Consider the following 22,270-nt stretch of genomic DNA (forward strand, 5'->3'; position numbering starts at 1 on the left):
GAATTCCCTACAAATACTTGTCTTGAGCGTTTGGCTTCTTGAGAGTCTAGTGCCTATGATCAGAAAAATATGGAGGTAATGATCTTTGTTGGGAAACTGAACCTATCAAACTCTGTTGAGGGTTGTTTTTCAATTTGGGGTGATCAATCTAACAATCTCTGAAGTAAAGAACTTGCTCCTGGTATACTGAAACTTGACCACATCAACATCACCTAGTGAGAAGAAAGAGAACAATGAAGCAAGAATCAACTTCAAGGCTCCAGGAAATGGAGAGGAAAAGTTCAAAAAAATCATGGAAAGAAATAAGGGAGGAAACAAAGGAGAGATTGGTGATAAGAATCTGTGCACAACCTTCTTTTAAGGAGAAAGTGATCATGTCTCTGTCTTCAAACTCCTCTCTGGTTTGGTGAGGTCTGATCGCAAAAAGTGAGGTTATGATCTTTCACCTTTTCTATTCTTTACAGAGAAGACCCATCAGTGGTAAGGTAAGGAAAGAGCATAACATGGGAAGAAGGTTCCTCTCAAGGTTCCTCTCCTGGTCCTGTTGGTCAGACCTGGAGAGCCTTTCTTTATGCCTGTTTGTTCATAATGATTTAATTAAGAGGCAAGGACAAGGTTCTCTCTGAACATGAGAGAACATGGCAAATTTTAAGGAAGTCACCTCTGGGGAAATCACCTCAGAAAGGAAGGAACTCACCTCCTCATGACCTGTGTCTGCCTTAGCCCGTGACCAAGAGACTCTCTTTGCTTAGATTTTTCTCAATGTAAATTGTGAATTAGCTCAAGAGAAGAGTCACCACCAATAAAAAGGCAGCAAAATCATCGAAAGTTTAGATATTTCCAGGAAATAACATTCAATGTCAGAGCAGCAATAACTTCTGATGGAGCTATCTTTTCAGAGCTTTCAGGAGAAGGAGGGATATGGGGGGCATTAGTAGTGGGAAGGTTGCACTGGTGAAGGAGGGTGTTCTTTTTTATAACTGAAACTCAGTGATAAACATGTTTATAATCATGGTGCTTAAATAAAGATATTATTTAAAAAAATAAAATAAAAAAGGAAAACAACCCCACATACTCAGATCCTAGCATAGTAGTACACAGGTGACAAAAATGAAAATACTGATGGGGGCTGGAGCAATAAATAGTACAGTGAGGTGGGTGCTTACCTTGCACATGGCCTACCCTGGTTTGATCTCCTGTGACCTATTTGGCCCCCTGAGCCCACCAGGAGTAACTCCTGAGTGCAGAGCCAGGAGTATCCCCTGAGCATTGGCAGATGTGAGTGGCTGCAGAAATCCAGGAAAACCATCCAAGATGGTTGTGTCTTGGCTATGGTCCAGCCTTATTAGCCTCTTCTTCAGTCATTTCTGTGGAACCCCGGAAGCTGGGAGCAGATGGCATTTGGTAGGAAAATGCATGGGAGGTGAGGAAGGGAAGGAAGGGGATGAATATGTTACTTTTATCACTTTTAAGCAGCTTGGCTAAGATGAGAAAGAAACCTAGAAGGGTGGAAATCATAAAGTGACAGAGTGATACTTGTTTATTAAATTAAAATGTAATAAAATAAAGAAAATATTAAAAAATAGACTATTATTTTAAAATATTTTATGCTATCTTAAAATATTAAACTATTTAAATATTAGGGGCTGAAGCGGTGGTGCTAGTGGTAGGGTGATTGCCTTGTACCTGCTAACTTTTAGCATCTAGTTATTTTAGATTCCCAATAACCCAATGAGTTAAGAACAAGTTTTCACTTTGCAGTTAAAACCTTAAGTCGTAGTTTCCTAATCCATGAAGTAACTCAGTGAAGCTTAAAGAACTCCTCAAGGATTGGAGAACTTTTAGGACGGTTCAACCCCCCAGCATCCCATATGGTCCCCCAAGCCAGTAGCGATTTCTCAGAGCATAGCTACATATAGCCAAATGTGGGCTACATAACTATACCACACCCTGAGCGTCACTGGGTGTGGCCCAAAGAGCAAAAAAGAAAAGAAAAGAAAAATTAAACATTAAATACCCAATATTCAATATTTTAAATATTTAAAATATTTTCTAGTTATATTTGAACATTGAAATATTTTGAAAATTTAAAAATATTACTTACAATATTTAAAAATATTATTTAAGATATTTAAAGTATTATTTTAAAATATTAAAAGAAAATATTGAAATAACATTTTGGGTAATAAATGAGGTTGATTAGAAGATGAAGAGGATAGAGACAGAGAGAAAGAGAACAGAAGGAAGTAAGAGTATCTGAGCAGGGACACAGTAGCAAAACTAGGCCTCTGTCGAGGGACCTTCCCCCCCTGGCTGTCAGAGCACACACCAGTCACCTGTGTCTGTCCACAATGTGTCTCCGGCTCACATTGTCACCTGAGTTTCAAGCAATGCAGCTGCTTGAACCTTCCCTCTGGAGTTAAGACTTCAAGTTCCTCTTTAAAGGGCTTGATGCGTTTGAGGGGGTTTTCCTGGACACAGGACCTCTGACTTTGCCTCATCTAATTCTCTGCAGCACCGATTTTTAATTACTCAGCCCCCCCCCCCCAATAATCCATTACACACATGTGGCAGAATTTTTTTTCTTGAAACATGTGGTTTTTGTGAGCATTCTCCACCAAGTACTTTTGGATAAACTCCAAATGCCTTAGCTTGGAAGACCAGATGGGGAATAGTGCACAAGTAAGTTCCTTCTGGAAGTTAGTCTTGTCCTTCCTGCTTGTCTCTAGCCTCTGATATGAAGCTTGGTCAACACATCACATAGACCCCAGAGGGAGTCAGCATGAGTTAAAAGTTCTCCGTCATTGAGGAGTTCTTTAAGCTTGACTGAGTTACTTCATGGATTAGGAAACTACAACTTGAGGCTTTAACTGCAAAGTGAACACTTGCTCTTAACTCATTGGGTTATTGGGAGTCTAAAATGATTAGATAGTAAAGTCTTTCAAATAGAGTCCAGTACAAAACATGACACTTTTCATCACCCTTTCTTATATTTATATATATCCATATAATATGAATATAATAGTTAATTTAAATATTAATATACACCATAAATTTAAATACAATAAAAATAAATAATAAATACATATAAATCAAATAATATAAATACATGATAAACATTCATATAATAAATAATATATAAATATATGGCATATTTATATATAATATAAATGTAATATATGTGTATATTATATTTATATATATTTTTTCAATAAACTACAATATCTCTTCCAATGTCTTTTATAAGGAAGAATTCTATTATTCTATATTCTGTGGGGAATATATCTGTGTTTTCTAATAATATTCTATTGAGACAAGATATCAAGTTTAACTAGACAGTTATTTGAGAGGGGCTTTTTGGGTCATATCTGGCAGTGTTCAGGCTTAGCTCCTCAATAAGGGATAAGTCCTTCATGTGTTTGGGGAGGGGATGGGGGTATTTGTGTCAGCCAGAATAGAATTTGAATGAAAGCCGAGTGTCTTAACTCCCATAATATCTCTCAGGCCTACAATTGGTAGAATTACTCTGTGTGTGGTAGGGCCTCTATGATGATACAGAAAAAGAATTTTAGAATGAAATAAAATTTAATAAGAATAAAATGGAGCCAACCCCAAATAAAAATACAGCACATACTAAAAATGGATAGCGGAGTTGTTGAGAAAAGATATGTTGAGATTCCAGAGATCCAAGCTTGCACATTTTTTTAAACATCTATAAGGTGAAAATTTCTCACTTGGAAAATGACTCTGGTGTGTGTAGACTAGAAAATACTTAGAAATTTCTAAATGTTAACTTAGAGTCATTGGATCATTAACCCTTCATGATAAAACATACTGCAATTGTTAGTATATAAGAAGTTTGCCATCTTTGGGATTAGAGAGATAGTACAGAAGGTTGGGCACTTTCTTTGCATCTGGTTGACCCAGATTTGATCTCTGGCGTCCTATATGGTTCCATGAGCATAATAGAGGTTATTCCTGAGCACAGTGGCATATGGCCAATACTCTGTACCCTCCCAGAAATCTACCATTTTCTAGAGTAATAGCACAGTGGTAGAGTATTTGCCTTACACACAGCAGATCTGGAATGGACCTGAGTTAGTTTCCCTGTTTCCCATATGATTTCCCAAACCTGCCAGGAATGATTTCTGAGTGCATAGCCAGGAGTAACCGAGGAGCATCACTGGGTGTGACCCCGGAAAACAAACAACCCACCCGAAATTGGCCACTTTTTACCAAGTTTATTTGTCTTTTATTTAATCCAAATAATCAGCCATTTGCTTTCTCATTTCCTTGACCCCCACAATACTCAGATTTCACCTTCAGTCTTCAGTATTGAGAAGAAATAATAAGTTCACAGTGGCTCCCAATCAGGCAATTTTGAGCTTTAGGGATGCCTTTCATACCAGACGTTAGGACACGTAATCAGCATTAGGCTTTAACAAATACACAGAAATCTCCCTAATCTCAGAGAAGAAGAATAAGATGCTAAAACCTTGAATAAATGAATTTTTTTTAAGATTTCACTTAAGGCTCCCAATACCTGCATTTTCTGCATTTTGTTTAAAGCTGAAGAGGTAGGTCAGGTTGCAAGGAAATCCCACTAGCAGAAACAAGGTGCCCTTCTCACATTCCATTGCCAAGTTTGCCTCAAGTTTCTTGGCACCCACAGGCTTTCTGTCTCTTCCCTACCTGGACATCTGACTCACCTTTGCCTGGGAACCAACTCTGGTTCTAGGAAATTGTTTATGTCTCAAGTCAATGCATCCCAGTGGGCTTTCTTGGCACGAGTGACGTTCAGGAGGTTAATGATTAATGGTGCTGCCATTCTTCTGTCCAAGCAATAGATTTCAAAGGAAAAGATAGCTCTATAGAAAAGCCCAAACTTGAGTTTGCTCACTTAAGGGTACTTTTGTGGTTAACCAGTTTATCTATCAAATATAACAGAAATACTCTTCCTCTTCACAGGGTCCTTTGCTCCTCCAAATGTTATTCTTTGAACTGCAAATCATACGTAAAAGATTGCATTTGAAAGCAAACTATCTGAACTTAAGAAAGCAGAGCTCTAGTGACTAACTTTAAATTCACTTTCACTCATTCCTGAGTCCATGTTTAGGGATCACTCATGGAGGGCTTCGAGAATGCTGGGATTGAGACCAGAAGCCAAATCAACTGCATGCAAACCAAGTTCCTTCTTCACCGTCCTATCTCTCTGGTCCCCTCTGAACATTTTTTAAATCTGTACATGGAAACTATTATGCTGAGTGAAACATGTCAGAGAGAGAGAGAGAGAGAGAGAGAGAGAGAGAGAGAGAGAGAGAGAGAATAGTCTCACTCATTTTTTGGCTTTAAGAAAATTAAAAGACATTATTGTAATAATACACAGAGATGATAGAGATGAGAGCTGGAGGGACTGGCTCACGATATGAAGCTTGACACAAAGAGTGGTGAGTTCAGTTAGTGAAATAACTACAGTGACACTACCATGACAATGGTAGTGAGTGAGAGAAATAGAATGCCTGTCTTGAATACAGGCAAGGAGTGGGGAAGGAGGATAATAGGGGAATTGGTGGTGAGAATGTTGCACTGGTAAAGGGGGATGTTTTATTTTTTATAACTAAAACCCTACTACAAACATGCTTATAATCATGGTGCTTAAATAAAAGTATTTAAACAATAAAGAATATTTGCAAAAAAAAAAGAAATATATAAAGTATATCTTCTTAGATTACCACATGGCTAACATGATCCTCCCAAGGTTTGTGGAAGTTCCCTTTTCCTTACAATTCTCTCTTCAGTTTTTAACAACAGGGAGATATCATACAGGACTAAATCAAAAGATTCAGGCAATCTACATGTTTCAAACATCTGGAGTCAATACTCAGAAGGTCTAAAATTTCTAGCATATTTAGGCATTACCTGGTCTGGGGAAGGTCTGAGCCCGCGTTCACTGCTCAGTCTTTTCCTGTAGGGTTTGGAGACTGTTTCGTCCTGCTAGTGCTAATAATGTTCATTAATGAAAGATTCTAATATTCTCCACAATGCTTGAACACGTCACTTTCAAAGTCTCTTTCCTGTTTTCTTCCAGGAGTCAGTTGGAAACCTCACAAATATCTGGCAACTTTTGAGGGGTGACTCATCCCCAACACTTTGGTCCCATTCTTGCAAATCCCCTTTGCCTGCAGCAGCTGAATGAAGTGAAGACAGCAGGATGTCACCATCTAGCCACCCCCTCCCAGATGCCTTCCCAATTCATCCGCGTTCTTTGAATTACTGATTCTATGTATCCTTCTGGAAACTTTCCATCCCTTTATTTCCTTCAAATTTCTGTAAAATTTGTATAGGAAATGCACGTGCTAACACATTTTTAGCTTCCAGGGGATGGTTTCAGAGATGCTGAAATTATGCCCATGAGACCAGGTTCCTCTGCTTGGAAGCGTCCGTTCTGCGACTCCGCTAGTCTCCTAGGAAGAAAATGTGAATAATCTTTCTCTTCTGCAACCATTCAGAATTCTTCCCAATGACCTTCATTCACCTCAGTGTCCAAGAAAGCTAGTCAAATTCTCTCCATTTCTTCCAACTGGAGAAGTAAAGGAATAGTTATCTGACATGAACAAGAAATGGCTCCTTTTTGGCCTTTTTTTTGGGGGGGGTGGCTAAATAATGAAAATAAATAATGGTGCTTCCGAACAGTGAAGTTAAGGAGATGAAGCATTTGTATAGAAGCTGGAGCAGTCAGGCGGGAGAGTGAAGATCCCCTACACTATCCAGAAGGATGCATCCCATAAAGACTCCTGCAGCACCTGCGACTGGTAGTCATCCTTCTCAGGGAGTTGGATACTTGGGGATCTAAAGGGGAAAAGTAGCAGCTAAATAAAGCATTCTCTTCCACTCATTATCTCAGCAATGTTCATGTCTTTCAAGTCTTTATGTTCATTCCTAGAGAGTCTTGCTCAGAATAGCCTTTGGGTCTGCAGGGGACAGGGACAGTGAGAGGCATAGACTGATATGAGAAGGCGCCAATCTAGAGTCATAACAATGATCACAGCTGACAACATGGAGGAAAATGGAACTGGGAAGCTGAGGGAGTGAGGGGTGACCAGTATGACAAGGAACATGTTTGGTAACTATTACTTTATTTAAACAACTGTGATTATAAGGTTGTTCATAATGCATTGTTTTTTTTTTCACAATTGCAAAGTTGTTCATGAAAGTTTTTATTATACAGTGCCCCACACAACCTTCACTAATGCACATTTTCTCTCTTCTTTTTTCCCCCTTTAGACAGTGCTTTAATATTGTTGCTGAAGGGGTATCCTGACTATCACTTTCCCTTCTTCCAACACCCTGTTTTTGTCCAGAACAAGAATTTCCAACTCTTATTGTCAACACGGTCCCTTGTCTGACTTAACTGCACTCGCTGCTCTTTGTGACAAGTTTCATCAATGTGGGGTCGCTTTGTCTTATAAGACAATCTATGCGGTAATTTAAGTTCCCAAGAGCACTCTCTTGCTACATCCAAGAAGCTGCCTCTCCCACTGCCGTTGAAAGGCTTCTCACCCGGGAAGCAAAGTCTCATGCACACAGTCTCCAATGACATCTTCTACTGTCACAAGGAGAAGAGAGAGAGCTGGAATATCAAATGGCCCAGCAGGAGGGATGGCAAGGGAAGGTCTGTGAAAATGCTCCTCCTTAACCCCATCATCAGCTCATTTATTTTCCATCACACACTCTAAGACACAGGCCCGAACTTAACTATTTAACCAGCCAAGGCTAAAGCAATTAGGCACATTTTTTTTGATGTCCTAGAAGAGATGGTTGGATGCATCTCAGCTGCCCCGTGGCGATGGGAATGCAGTTCCAGCCGACTGCAGATGTTTTTTCAGTTGTCCTTCCCCCGTGTGAGGCTCTCCAAACAAACAGAGATGGGCTTGGCGGCTTCACAAATTCTCCTCACACTAAGAAATCATGTCAGTTGGTTCTGTTTAATGCGCTCTACTGATTAATCCAGTTCCTCAAGTTGATTTTAGCACTTTAAAACAACATTAAGGATGCACTCTCTATAGCTAAAGGTTTCTTCTCTTTCATTACTTTCAAAGTCTTGAAATTTGCTCTTAAATCTCTTCACTATCTAACTGATTAGTTTCCTTAAAGAATGTCCTCCTTTTTACCATAATTTCCTTTCCTTCCTGGAAGTGATTGAGAGAGTGAAGAGTCCTTGAAATATTGTAAGAATATTAGCTCCATAAAATGAGAAAATGGGAGCTGAGCTATGAATTTCGAAAAGAATTTGTAATATGTGGCTAGAAGCCAAAGGGGGGACCATCGGAGGCAGGCAGGTAATTGCGATGCTATTACATTTTCCCTTCTGCAATTGGTCTAAAAGAACTTTCCCTTTTATGAAGGGAAATTGCTACCAATTGCTATTTATTGGATGAGTCGTGGTTTTTTTCTTGCTTAAGGTTAAAGACTAAGCCAAGTATTCAATCAGAAATGAGAAACATGAGTTAGGAGGAGGGAGGGGGAGAGAGAGAGAAAGAGAGAGAGAGAGAGAGAGAGAGAGAGAGAGAGAGAGAGAGAGAATTACATTGATTGGATCATTGAAAGCAGCCATCTTTAGAAAGCTACAAAAATTATTTCCCTATTGCTTAATTCTATTTTTTTTTTGCCAATATACTGTAAGAGAAATGCAAAGAGAAGTATGAGTAGCCTTGGCTGGACAAGTAAAATGATGGAGAAATACCCAAAGAATCTTTCAGGGATGGCTTTGTACAGAACTGGAGGGGAGGTGACCGGCAGGGGGCATGTAGCAGAAATAATATTATTACTCATGATTACTTATACCTTCACTTTCATGCTTTCACAATGATCATGAGGGTCAATGGTCACAAATTTGGGGACTTTCTTTGATATTTTTAAAGTATCACTGAATCTTAGTAGTAACATATGTAATTCTACTCTGTAGAGTCTAGTGAAAATAGGAGACATCAATGATAGAAAAGCAAAGACAGTTTCTAGACTTTCATTTTTAAATTAAATTTCCCAAGTTCTGATGGTCATTTCTTGGCATCTACTCCAACCAATTGATATGTCTAATCATATTGTGTTACAGTTGCTTTCCACAACAGAAGCAGTCAGGGCAAAGATTCACATCGCTCTCAACTCACCTTGGCTATATTGTTGAAAGTCACTATATTTTTTGTCGCTTGGAAACATTTCCACATTGTCAAGAATTTTGAAAATGATGATATTGAGAAAGAAATCATCTGCCCGATAGCTTCCACTGGAAATTGGCAGAATGCCCTTCTCATCAATTAGGGAAGATGTGATTTAAGTAATTGGGTCTGCCTCATTTCTCATCCAAATGTTATCTGTGCACTCAAAGCCTCCTACTTTTAGACCACTGTAGAAATCTCTTACCTTCCCTTTTAATTTCTTTCTGATAATGGCTTATCACATAGTCTTCCATCAAGGAAAGGTGAAATCTAACCCTCCAGGTTAGAAACTAAAGCATGCCAAGGACATTGAAGTCTAGATATTTCAGAATGCTAATTATCATCTGGATCAAGCTGATAAGCACATTTAAACAGAGGAGGGGGCTGCCGGATATGCCCTCATTTAACCTCTTGTCTTCAATCACTTCCTGTTTCCAAGAACTCTAACCTCCCACGTGTTCTATTTTGAGACAACCATCCTAAGAAAGTGTCAATCTGGGTATAGGGAACTTTCCCATTTAAACAATTACTTTCCCAATTTTTTTCTTGAAAACTTTCCAAAATATTCCCTTGGCTTTATGAAAATGTGAGTATTTAATATGGCTGTCAGACATCTATTTGATGCCAGGAAGTCCACAGAGCACAGAAATAGCAAAACCGAGGCCAGGGCTTACTTTATCTCTGGTAGAACTTGGGTTCTTCCAGGTCAGTTAACTTAATGCAAGAGGTGAGTGGCTTCAAGTGATTTTTTTTTAATGTAAGCTGATCTCCCCCTCACTCCCACCTTACCACACCCCAGACACACACTCAAGCATTGTAAAGGTTAGGAAAAAGAGCTTTAGATACAATAGACTCTGACAGGAAATACTTCTTAAAGTGGGAAGAAAGAGAAAGGGGAAGGAGTGGAAAACTGAGCAAAAAATAAAGAAACTTAACAAGAAAAATACATCTAACCCCATCAAAAATGCAGAAAAGAAATGAACAGAGACTTTGTCAAAGAAGAAATACAAATGGCCAAAAGCACATGAAAAAATGTTCCACATCACTAATCATCAGGGAGATGCAAATCAAAACAACAATGTGATACCATTTCACACCACAAGACTGGCACATGTCACAAAGAACAAAAACAATCAGTACTGGCAGGGATTCAGGGAAAAAGGAACTTTCATTCACTGCTGGTGGGAATGTTGCCTAGTCCAGCCTTTATGGAAAATATGGAAACATTGGAAATCGAGCTGCAATATTATCCAGCTATACCACTCCTAGGGATATAACTTAGGAACACAAAACCTCAATACAAAAAAAACCCTTCCTCACACCCATATTTATTGCAGCACTATTTACAATAGCCAGACTCTGGAAACAGCCAAGATGCCCTTCAACAGATGAATGACTAAAGAAACTGTGGTACATATACACAATAGAATATTATGCAGATGTCAGGAAAGATGAAATCATGAAATTTTTCTATACCTGAATGTACATGGAAACTATTATGCTGAGTGAAATATGCGAGAGAGAGAGAGAGAGAGAGACAGACACACACACACAGAGAATAATCTCACTGATCTATGGGTTTAAAAAAAATAAAGGACATTATTGTTATAATTCCCAAGATGAAGGCTGGAGGGACTGGCTCATGATATGAAGCTCACCACAAAGAGTTATGAGTACAGTTAGAAAAATAACTACACTACAACTACCATGATAATATTAATAAGTGAGAGAAGTAGAATACCTGTCTTAAATACAGGCAGGGAGTGAGTGAGGAGAGAGATTGGGCATTGGTGGTTTGAATGATGCACTGGTGAAGGGGGGTGTTCTTTGCATGACTGAAACCCAACTACAATCATGTTTGTAATCAAGCTATTTAAATAAAGACATTATTTTTTTTTAAAGGAATTGATCGGGGCTGGGAAGGTGTCCGCCTTGCAAGCGCTAGTGTAGGATGGACCACGGTTCGATCCCCCGGTTTCCCATATGGTCCTCCGAGCCAGGAGCGATTTCTGAGCGCATAGCCAGGAGTAACCCCTGAGCGTCAAATGGGTGTGGCTCAAAAACCAAAAAAAAAAAAAAAAAAAAAGGAATTGATCATGAAAATTTCTATAGTCAGTGATACTAAATATAGTATAAAAAGTGTCTTTAAGCAAGTGGGCTCTGCAGGGGCTGGCAATGCCACAGAATCCTTCTCAGAGTATCCACACAGCTGACAAGGGACAGAGCAGGTATTTTGGACATGGATATTACACAGGAAGTGGCCGCTGCTTCCTAAAATGTCCCCACACAGACATTCCTCTAGTCTAGAAGCTGCCAAAGAGAGTTTTGCAATTGTGTGCTTCAACCACAGCTCAGAGAATTGTTCAGGGAAGCAGTTTGCTTCTCCTCCAACTAACCCCAACTCACCTCCAACCTAAAGCAATAGTCTGCTTTAGCAATGTGAGCTATGGGAAAACTGTGTTTTTTCCTCTGTACTAGAGCCTGCCTGGGGGAGGTCTGTCCACAATGAACACTGAGATTTGAATTCCCCCACTTTCCCACTGCACAACCCCCCCCACTTCTCTCTCTTTTGTCTTTTGTTTTCTTCCTTCCTTCCTTCTTTTTTCATAGATTACCTTCTCAAGTTAGGTTGATGCCAGTCATTTATCCCAAGTTTTATTTTGGATATTTCTATGATGGAAGTCTTGCTTGAGATTAGTGTTATAATGGGTAGATTTTGAATTAAATAGAGTGACATCCATCACATTCATGTGACATATCTGATGAATCAAAGACCTGAATAGAACAAACATAAATAATCTAAAACATGGGCTATCCCATGTCAACTCTGCAGCCTGGTTGCTCCATGATTCTCCACTGAGATTCCAAATAGTTGACTCAATCTGAGAGTTTGGACTCTCATGACCTGAGCCCATTTCTTAGAATAAATCTCTCTGTGTGATGGTCCATGATTTATTAGTCTTGTGTCTCTGGAAAAATCTGACCAAAGTATCCTGCTTTCTTCCCTGCACTCATGCTGTTTCTACCCACACAGGTAACGTCTCTTGACTCTGCCTGGTCATTGTTCAATGAAGTATAAAAATCAAAGACCAGGTGAGGAGGCTGGGACAGATATACAGGGGATAACAAGCTTGCCTTGCATGTGTTAATCTCCAGTTCAATTCCCAGCACTGTATGTAGTATCCAGAGCTCAGACAGGAGCTCAGGGCTCAGTGAACCCTGAACACAGAGACAGGAGCAACCCTTGAATATCACCAAGTATGACCCAACCTCTTTCTCTCCTCACTCCAATAAAAACTCAAAACAAAAAATCAGATGTTGAACACAAACTCAAGCCATGTCCCAACTGACAATCCAATCAACTCAATCTTGTCAAGATTTTTATTTTTTTAGTTTTTGGGCCACATCCGGTGTTGCTCAGGGGTTACTCCTGGCTGTCTGCTCAGAAATAGCTCCTGGCAGGCACGGGGGAACATATGGGACACTGGGATTCGAACCAACCACCTTTGGTCCTGGATCGGCTGCTTGCAAGGCAAACACCACTGTGCTATCTCTCCGGGCCCTAGTCAAGATATTTTAACAACTGTCTTTGCTTCTTTTATAGATATGGAGTAGCACAGGAGACATGTTCTGGTGAATTCTGTCTTGTATTTACAGAGAGTGGTGGTGAATTCTGTCATGTTTTTATGGATAGTGGTGGTGAATTCTGTCTTGTATTCATGGACAATGCCTGTGAATTCTGCCTTGTTTTCATGGAAGGTGATGCTCTGAAAGTGTATCACAGAGGGGAGGTCCTGAGGGTCTGTATGGATACAATCAGTAGCTCTCTGAGGGCTCTCTTCCCAAGGAACCCTCCTGATTCTAGATCCTATAGGGACACCTAGAAGGTGGATCAACTCCAGGGCAATGGGTTGAACAAACAAAGCTCCTGCCCTCTGGATCAAAGACCATCCACTCCTGTTCTCTCTCCAGTTTCTTCTTTTAGCATCCTCATCCTATAGATGCTGGGAGACCCAACTTGCCTCTGTACTTGAGAGAACCACTGACCTGACCATCCTCAACCCACATGCATCAAATTACCGGACATTTTCTGAAAGCCATCTTTGATGTTGTTGTTCTATTTGTTGTTGTTGAGTTTTGGTTATACCTGGCAGTGCTCAGGGTTTCCTCCTGAATTTTTACTCAGAGATTCCGCCCAGCCCCTTCTGCTGGAGCTCGGGTGCCAGGAGTTGAACTGGGGTTGAGTGTGTGCAAGGATAGATCTGCTTTGCTATCTCTCTGACCCTGTCATGGATTGTCAGATGTTCTAACTTTAAGGCTGCTGTTTGAAGAACTGTGTGTTTTATTTGTGCCAGTGGCCCCACCCTCATGCCTGAACCCCTCAGAGAACTGGCCTTTCCTTGTGTGCGGCTATAGACAGAAGTGCCAGGCAATTAACTAGGCCTCTGCTCCAGGGTCAGGAAAAACCGTCTCAGCTCTGACAGGGAGCTTGACAATCATATTAGAACTTAGTCCCACTGGCTTTCACTCCCTGAGGAGAAGGGAAATCTTTTCAGTAGAAATAACAAAGCAAAGAATTTGTGTAGAACAAACAAAATATTAAAACAAAAGTAACCAATAACAAAACAAAGTCATCGAAAACCTTTATATGTATCTCCTTTAATTTTTTCTCATTCTTTCTCTTCTCTTTACTCCCTTCCTCTTTACTGCCCTTTTCTTTTCTCTCCTTTTCCCCTCCTCTCTTCTCCTGTTCTCTCCTTTCTCTCTTATCCTTTATTATTCTCTTTTCTTCTCCTCTCTTCTTCTCTCCTCTTCTTTCCCTTCTCTTCCCTTTCCTCTCCCATGCTCTCTTGTTTCCTCTCATTTCTTCTCCTCTTCTATGAAGTAGTAAAAGCAGACTGGGTTGTATTGACTGATGGTTACCTCCCATTAAGACTGGGGGCTAAAGGCAGAAGTTAGCAGTGGTGGTATGTTAGAAACTTACTCTTACTTTTACTCTGAATCTACTTGTTCTAGTGTTTTAATGCCTATAACTGCACATTATAACCCTACTAAGAAATAAAGAGATAAAAAGAGTCCAGTTAAAAACATATGGACTGGTGGCAGAACAAGATTTTACTAAATTGCTTTCTTTATGTTTGTGCTCAGTCACTCAATACTTTTCTATGTGATCTCCTTTCTTTCTCAGTGTCACACAAAGGGGAATTATGTCTCCAGTCTGAGGGACTGAAATGGGAGTCCTGTTACTGGGTTAACAAGCCATTCTCTCATTCTTCATGTAGAGTTATTAGCTAGACTTTTTTCACTGTGAAGTAAAGACTAATCATGATATTTGTTTCTTCTTTTATTGGGTTGCCTATCCTGTTTTCATTACCTTGTCACATTTGTATAGTCTGATCTCTTAGATAAATCAGTTATTTGCAAACTTGGAAACCTGTGCCATTACTACCCTGGAAGTGATGGAGCACATTGTGGGAGTAGTAACATCTTTGAGATCCACTATGGTCTGACAAGAAAGACCAAGTCAATAAATGCTTTGCAGTCAGTCAATATTTTATGGTTTGCACAACATGGCTTTTGCAGTTATATTATCTGGCTCAAACCATGCTCATAAAACATCTAATGATCAGAGGAGAAGTGGTTGAAGTACAGGTATTAAAAACTTGTAAGGGGGCATGGCAGTAGTATACAAGGGAGGGCACTCGCTTTGCATATGGCTGACCCAGGTTCTATATCTACTCACATATGATCCCTTAAACTCTATCAGGAGTGATACTTGAGTGAAGAGCCAGGAGTAACCTCTGAGCATTGCTAGGTGACTAAAATCAATCTCTTGACCCTCAGAACAACTAGTTGAAGCTCTAGGTGAAGGCATGGATTTGATGAGTACCTTCAGTCATGTAAGACAAGGTTGCATGCGTACCAGCTGGTAGGAACACTTGATGTGTAATAGATAAGCAATATCTGATGGTCCTCGAGGAAGAATCTCATCTTCATAGGATCACTCACAGGGAGCTGAAAAACTGTATCTGTGGCTGAAGTAGGTATTTAATATTACATGGTTTGGGGTTATTAATTCTGTGGGCATGATTAGTGAATTATCTATTGGTGAACTTTAATAAGAGATCACGTTCTTTTTGCTTTTATTGCTGGAATCAAAGTTGGTTTTATAGAGTCCAATATTCTTTTCAGTAGTGTAAGGGAATGGAACATGCATGAACTGCATACATGCAAAGCACATGCCAGTGCACTAAGCTACACCCTGAACCAAAATATTATGCTTCTGCTTTTGTGTCAGACCCAATATGCCCTTGGATCAATTCTCAGGACTGTACCTTTTGATGCTTGGGTATGCCAGAATTGAAGCCCTGCAAAACTATGCTTTTGCCCATTTGAGCTATCTCTCTAGCCCCTCATCTCAATACTTGCAATGTGGGTTCATTCCTTTGACTCAGAAATCAATGTATATACTTATCAAATGCTTATTCACTGAAAGTGAACCCAGAACTTTAACACAGAAATAGCCCTTGAGCATCATTAGCCATGACCCTAAACTTGAACCCAAACTCAGACCAAACAACAAAATCAATTTGACATTCTTGAGGAATTAATTCCCTCCTCATAGCTATTCCCAACCTTTGAGAAATCAATGTTAATCTCTGCATCTATTCTTTCTGAAATACTGTATTCAATAATATACATTTACATAGCTATCAATTAATTTCTACAAAAATTAATATACAGACAAATATGTGCACATGTATGTTCAACTAAACTCTTGCAGTTTTCTCTTTTGCTTTTATTATAAAGCCTGTAGCCTAAAAGTATAGTACCCCAGTTTTCAAAATGAGTTCTGCGCAGCCTTGAGCGACACAGGTATTTCTAGGGCTATGAAAATTAAACATTTATTTTTGCCAAACAATTAAATGTATGCTGCCTGAAGGTTCCTTTTTATCACTTTCATCTATTTTTTATATCTGGGGGTTCTTTAATAAGATTTTATTTAAAGGTGGTTAAGAAAGCTTGACTACATGAAAAGGATCCATCAATTTCGGTCCTCTTGCATTCAAGAAGATAAAGTAGAGCGGCAGAAAAAAAGATTCAGGAGGGAGAGGAGAGAAGAGGAGAGGAGAGGAGAGGAAGGAAAAGAAGGAGAGGAGGGGAGAGGATGGGAGAGGAGAGGAGAGGAAAGAAATGAAGGAGAAGAGGGGAGAGGAGGGGAGAGGAGAGGAGAGGAGAGGAGGGAAGAGGCTACAAAGGAGAGGAGAGGAGTGAAGAGGAGAGGAAGGAGTAGAAGGAGAGGAGGGGAGAGGAGGGGAGAGGAGAGGAGAGGCAACAAAGGAGAGGAGAGGAGAGGAGGAAGGAGAAGAGGGGAGAGGAGGGGAAAGGAGGGGAGAGGAGAGGAGAGGAGAGTGAGACAGAAAAAGAGTGTGAGACTCAGGGATGCTACACTCAGTGGACGTGGCATGACTATAAAGAGAGTCTTCATAGATGACTCTTTGGGGTCCTTTTTCTGCTGTGGTTTCTTAAAATGGGGTGTCATGGCTCAAGACTCTTTCGGGATAGTGACTGAACATCAGTTAGGTCTTGTTAGAAGGGTGTGTGGACAGAAATGGGGATGCAAAAGAAGTAAGGGCTCTGGTGAGGAAGTAGAGAAGATACTGACTACACAGAAATGCTCCTTCATATGAAGAAAGACGGGAGTCTAGAAGGTTCTAGGAAGAGATGGGAAGTAGGGAGCCAGACTTGAGAGATGGTACAGAGGGAGAAAGGGGGTGAGAAAAGACAAATAGAGGCTGGAAGTCAACCGGGAATGGCAGAGAGAGGAGCAGGAAGACAGAAAGAGATACTGCGAACCCTCTTGGGAGGGGGTCTTGGGAGGAGAGAGGAAATGCAATGAGATCTGGGGAAAAAGTGTACCCAAGGGGAATCCTGGGGAAAATCTGGGTATATAGGGTGTTCTGGAGGAAGAGACAGAGATTCAGTGGTATGCCCAGAGATATGAAGACTCGGGGAACCATGGGAGGAGACTGGGCATTCAAGAGACCCCAGGAGGAGAGAGTGCATGAGGGAACCTGGGGGCTACACAGGGCTTCTAGGAAAAAAACTGTATGAAATCCCAGTGAGCTCTGGTGGGACATGCTTTTGCTTGTTGAGAGCAAAAGTGCTTTCTTCAGAAACTTGCCTCTTCATTTAGTGACTAAAAAAATAACTAAAGCTTTGGAGATAGATCTGGCAGGGTCAATGACAGGGCACTTCAGTGGATGAGACTCCAGGAGAAGTAGAGAAAGAAGTGTGGGGGAAGCTCTACTGGGGTTGATATTCTCTTCCTAGTCTGGTCCTCACTTTGGAGGTTTCACGGCATATCTTGTGCCAAGAGCCCCAAAGTTGCTGCCCAAGAGAACAGAGTATTCCAGAACTAGTGGTGACAACTCTGGATACACCTGGATAACGCAGATGATAATAGAGGTCTTAACGCCACTTTTCTTCATCCTTGGGAGAGAAGTGAAGAGCAGGATCATTCATGTTTGGGGCCCTGGTGAGGACAGCAAGGAGGAAGGTGGTTAATTTGGGCCCCTAGAGAGGATGACAAGGATAATGGTGGTCAATAGGTCTTCAGAATCAGTAGGTCTACAGAATTCCTGATATAGTGCCCAAGGGAAGAAGAGCCTAGGGATTTGGACTATCATAGGTTGTGGGGTCCACATGTTCTGTTGGAACAAATACCAGGCCATTGAGCTCTTGGTTTGTAGTTTGGGAAGGGCACTTGGTTTGGAACCTTGGAAGAACAAGATCAAATCATCTGAAATGTGAACATTGGAGTGGAATATTCATGGGGTCTTTCTGTTTGTACAGGACCCTTCAGTTCCCTTCAGCTGGATAAATCTACAGGATCACCAAGAAGGCAGCCTCTGGAATGTTCCTTAGACAGGATCTATTAAACTCAATGTTAGAAACTAAGATCCCAGAGGTCAGTCATTGGGGTACATGTGGAGGAAGTGTGTGGAAGTCCATGTGCATATTCCATTCATGGGTATCATTTTTCTCTTAACTCTCTACTGTTAAAGCATCTTCTTGTCACTCTCTGAGAAGGTCAAAGGACAATGACTTCTGAAAGTGGTGGGTGGGAAGATGAAATAATTTCAGCCCACCAGGCTATTAACCCATATTTAAAAAAAATCATCTTCTATAATGTACTATTAGAAAATGACGTGCAGATGATGAGGGATCTCAGCACATAAGTGCTGCCTGATAGATCAGAGAGGAAGACACCAGCGAGGTCAGCCCCAGAGAGACAAGTGGGGAAGGATTGCTCCTGCCTCAGAGCCTCACCACTTCCTGCATATGTGGTGATGAACTGATAGGAGGGGAGATAAGGGGAAGCAAAGAGATAATCCTCAGAGTTCAGGCTTTTGATCATGGGCAGCACCTCACAAGGGATTCAGCATAGACTTGAGAAGTCAGCAGTGCTGAGTCAGAATGGTTGGTTTTATAAATAATCTAGCAAGATAAAGAATTTGAAAAGCCTGGTTAGCAGGACAATGCATGCTAAATCGATGTCTGTCTTAAGGACTTTGGAAAAGTTGAAGCCATTTTCCAGTGAGCCAAAGGGATCAGAAAGGTTAAGGTCCTATAACTATGGTAGCTAAAGAACTTATCTTAGGGGACCCAAGAGATTGTACATAGGGAAGAATATATGTTCTATACACATTTTATATGTGTGTGGTCCCCCCAGCAATGATCCTTGAGCTCAGAGTAAGTGTGGCTTCCAAACAAAAAAAGAAGCAAAAACAAAGAGAAAGTCTTAGAGTTGTAGATTTAGAATATACCCCTTGGATATTCCTATTTTAGATTAACATATGTCACTATTTTTGTTGTTGTCATGATTGCTATTTTCCCAAATATGGCGATCTAATTTTCTGTAGCTGCTTTAAATTTAAACCAAACCTGCTTTAATGATATATTGACTGAAACAATCCCTGTGCAAAAATTCTGTTTCCCATCTTTCTCCATCTCTCTCCCCCCCCCCCCGTCAGTGCTTTTCTGACTCTGCGTTGATTTCCTGTTTATTGTTAATCCATACCTTTGTGAAATATGGAAAGAAGCAGAGGACCAAGGAAACAGATTAAGTAAATGCTGCACAGTATAGAACCCCGACCATATTTTAGTACTGGATTGGCAGAGCCTGATAACAACTCTTCCAAAATGTTCTAGATGCTCTGAATGGTTGTTTAGAAACTATTCATCATAACCGTGCAGAAGAGGACAGGTAAGGAGTCCATATGTGAGCCCTGGGTATCCTGACTCAGATGCTTCTTAGCTAGAAGCCCTCGGTTGCTACAATCCTTACTACCCACAAGAGTTCGCTCTCTCCTGCTGTGGGTCTAGGGCCACACTCACTGCCCTTCCTGATTCTCCCCTGAAGGGCTCATGGTACATATCCAATTTCTGGCCAAGTAAGATGTTGCAGATCAGCCCCTGATGAGGTTGACTGATGGAGGGATGGAGAAGGAGGCCTTTCTCCTCCAACGCGGACCACGCGTCTGTCACCCTGTTCAGCCAACGATTCTGAGGTGAATGCGGCGGGAAGAAAGCCAACAGGCAGTCAGGCTTCCGAAGAAAACAGCTCTTTATTCCGTGAAGAGGCCCAAGCCAAAAGGCCTAAGAATAGGCCCCAGGAAAAAAGCCCCTCGCCTTCCACAGACCCTTGCTTTTATGCCCCAGAATCAGGGACCACCTAATGGTGGGAGCAGAATTAGGTACCACCCTAGGGTGGGAGCAGAATGCCAGGTCACACCCTAGGGTAGGGCAAATTACTGATCAGGGTAGGGTCAGTAATATAATAATCCCATAAAAATGTTTACATACACAATAGTAAGACACACTATCTCTACTGTACATAATGGAGTTAGAAGTCTTTTTTATCCAATGACTGTTTTTTATCTGCAAAATCATGAGTTTCTTCTTTTTTGAATACAGTTTGGCTTTCCAAACTTCTCTTTTTATAAAAATTTTTGCATTGAACAACCCTCAGTAGCCTTTCCAGTCTAAATTCTACATCCATTGATGTTTGTTTTATTTTGGGAGCCGCAATGTCCAGGGATAACTCATGGCTATACACACAGGAGTCACTTCTGGCAATGCTCTGTGGACCATATGGGATATCAGGTATTGAAACCTGGTCAGCTACATGCAAAACAAAAGCAAAATAACATACCAGCTATATTATTTTTCCAACCTGATCCCCCCCCCCTTTTTTTTAAATGCATGCTTGGTGATTCACTCTAGGTCACATCATGAAAGATCTATTTTCTCTCTCTCCCTCCCTCCCTGTCTCCTTCCCTCCCTCCTTCCCCCCCCTCTCTCTCACACACACACACACACACACCACACACACACACACACACACACACACACACACCACAGTTTGCGATCATGTTTGATCTTTTTCTCACTGGTTTAGCAGGACAAATCAATATCCTGGTTCTCACCCCATGCTGCTAAACCTCACTCTGTTCTTTTCATTTTAATCTGAATTCTAAGTCTGCTGTTGCTAAAGAGAAAAATCGTGCTTCCTCAATGATGCTAGTCTTGTTTGATAAATACGCAATCTATTTTCTATTGAATTAGATAAAAAATAGTCGATAGTCTGTGATCCCACTTCCCACTCTGTGAACCTGTGCAACTCAGACAAAAGTTTTCATTGCTGAAAATTTCCCCGAAACCCCACAAGGCTGCTGGTGTCGTGTCACTTTGCAGTGACCTCCAGACTGGCTCACCCAGACTCCAATGAGACGAGAATGTTACAAGTGACAATAAAGTTTATTAGTGAAGAAATATAATGCCATTCCTGCCCTCTAATTTACCAGCCGATCACCATCGCAGGGAGAAATTATCAAACTTTGACAGCCGTTAGCATCGCGAAGGCCTGTGAATTATTACCTTGCGCTGGGCACTATCCTCAGAGCTTGCAAATCGATTTTTGGATGATTTGTTCTGGTTTTTCCAGGTAAGGAAAATAAGCTGACGCGGGCGGTTCCAGGTCATTGCTCATGCCCATTTTAAACAGAGACCCCCCCCCATGCGTGCCCTTCCAGTCCTCTGCCCTTCACCAGTGTCCTATAGGAGTCCTGACGCTCTCTGGCTCTCAGAGGCACGATTCTGTGAAGTCCCCTGATATCCAGGCTTGTAGTCCCCACATTCAACCAAGCTCTTTCTTTGAAAATAGTTTTTAAGGCATCAGGTAGGCAATATAACTAATAGGATTAAGACAGAAAACCATATCATTCAGAAGCTGTTTTGCTTCTGAGAGCAGCGACGATACTTTACCAGTTGCCTTAAACAGGTTCTGTTAAAGAACAATATTTTAAATCAAGACACCAGGATTTACTAAGTTCTTCATAGTTGACGTTTAGATGACTCTGTTCCCCCACCAGCTTCACCAGCAGTTCCCAGGTGCCTCCAATCCTTTCTCCCCAGCCTCTTGTCTGCTTCCCTGAATTTTTTTTTTGTTCTTTTATTGGGGGGTGGGTGACATCCACATCAGTGCTCATGACTTACTCCTGGCTTTGCCCTTAGAGATCAGAGAGAACTGCTGGCCAGTTTTGGGAGAATCCTACGGGATGCTACTGATGGAACCTGGCTTGGCCATCAGGCAGCACCCACTGTACAAGCTGAACAACAGATGACTTTTGGAGCCTGACTATTGTACTTCTGCATCTCCTGCTTTCAGTGGTGATGTAGCTGCAGTTCAGGTCTATAGATTTAATCCTCTTCTATACTACCAATGTAAACCAAGCCCTTCAGCCCTACTCTTCATTATTTTGGATCGACTTCTTGCTACTCCCTTGCTTTCTTTCCTCTCTGTTTTTTTTCTGATATTCTTGACCCAAGGGTGGTCCAATTCTTTCCCCTTCAATACCTTGCATTATTCCATTCAGTTATTGTATAGACCACAGCTAAGTGAGCTAAGTGAAATCCCCCTGTGTTAGTCAGTGCTGACTACATGTAACATGAGACCTCCAGTTCCATCAGAGCTGCAGTGAATGATACGG

At 41.0% G+C, this 22,270-nt stretch overlaps 1 protein-coding gene across 1 annotated transcript in view; it reads right to left on the minus strand.

Moving 5' to 3' along the window:
* Positions 1-913: 913 nt before the first annotated feature.
* NALF1 (NALCN channel auxiliary factor 1) overlaps positions 914-22,270 on the minus strand; it is a 796,223-nt gene continuing 774,866 nt past the window's right edge. Inside the window, 1 exon segment of the mRNA XM_049778122.1 lies at positions 914-923. The gene's annotated coding sequence lies outside the window, so the exon portion shown is untranslated.

Source organism: Suncus etruscus, chromosome 8, assembly GCF_024139225.1.
Source record: "Suncus etruscus isolate mSunEtr1 chromosome 8, mSunEtr1.pri.cur, whole genome shotgun sequence".
Lineage (NCBI taxonomy): Eukaryota > Metazoa > Chordata > Mammalia > Eulipotyphla > Soricidae > Suncus > Suncus etruscus.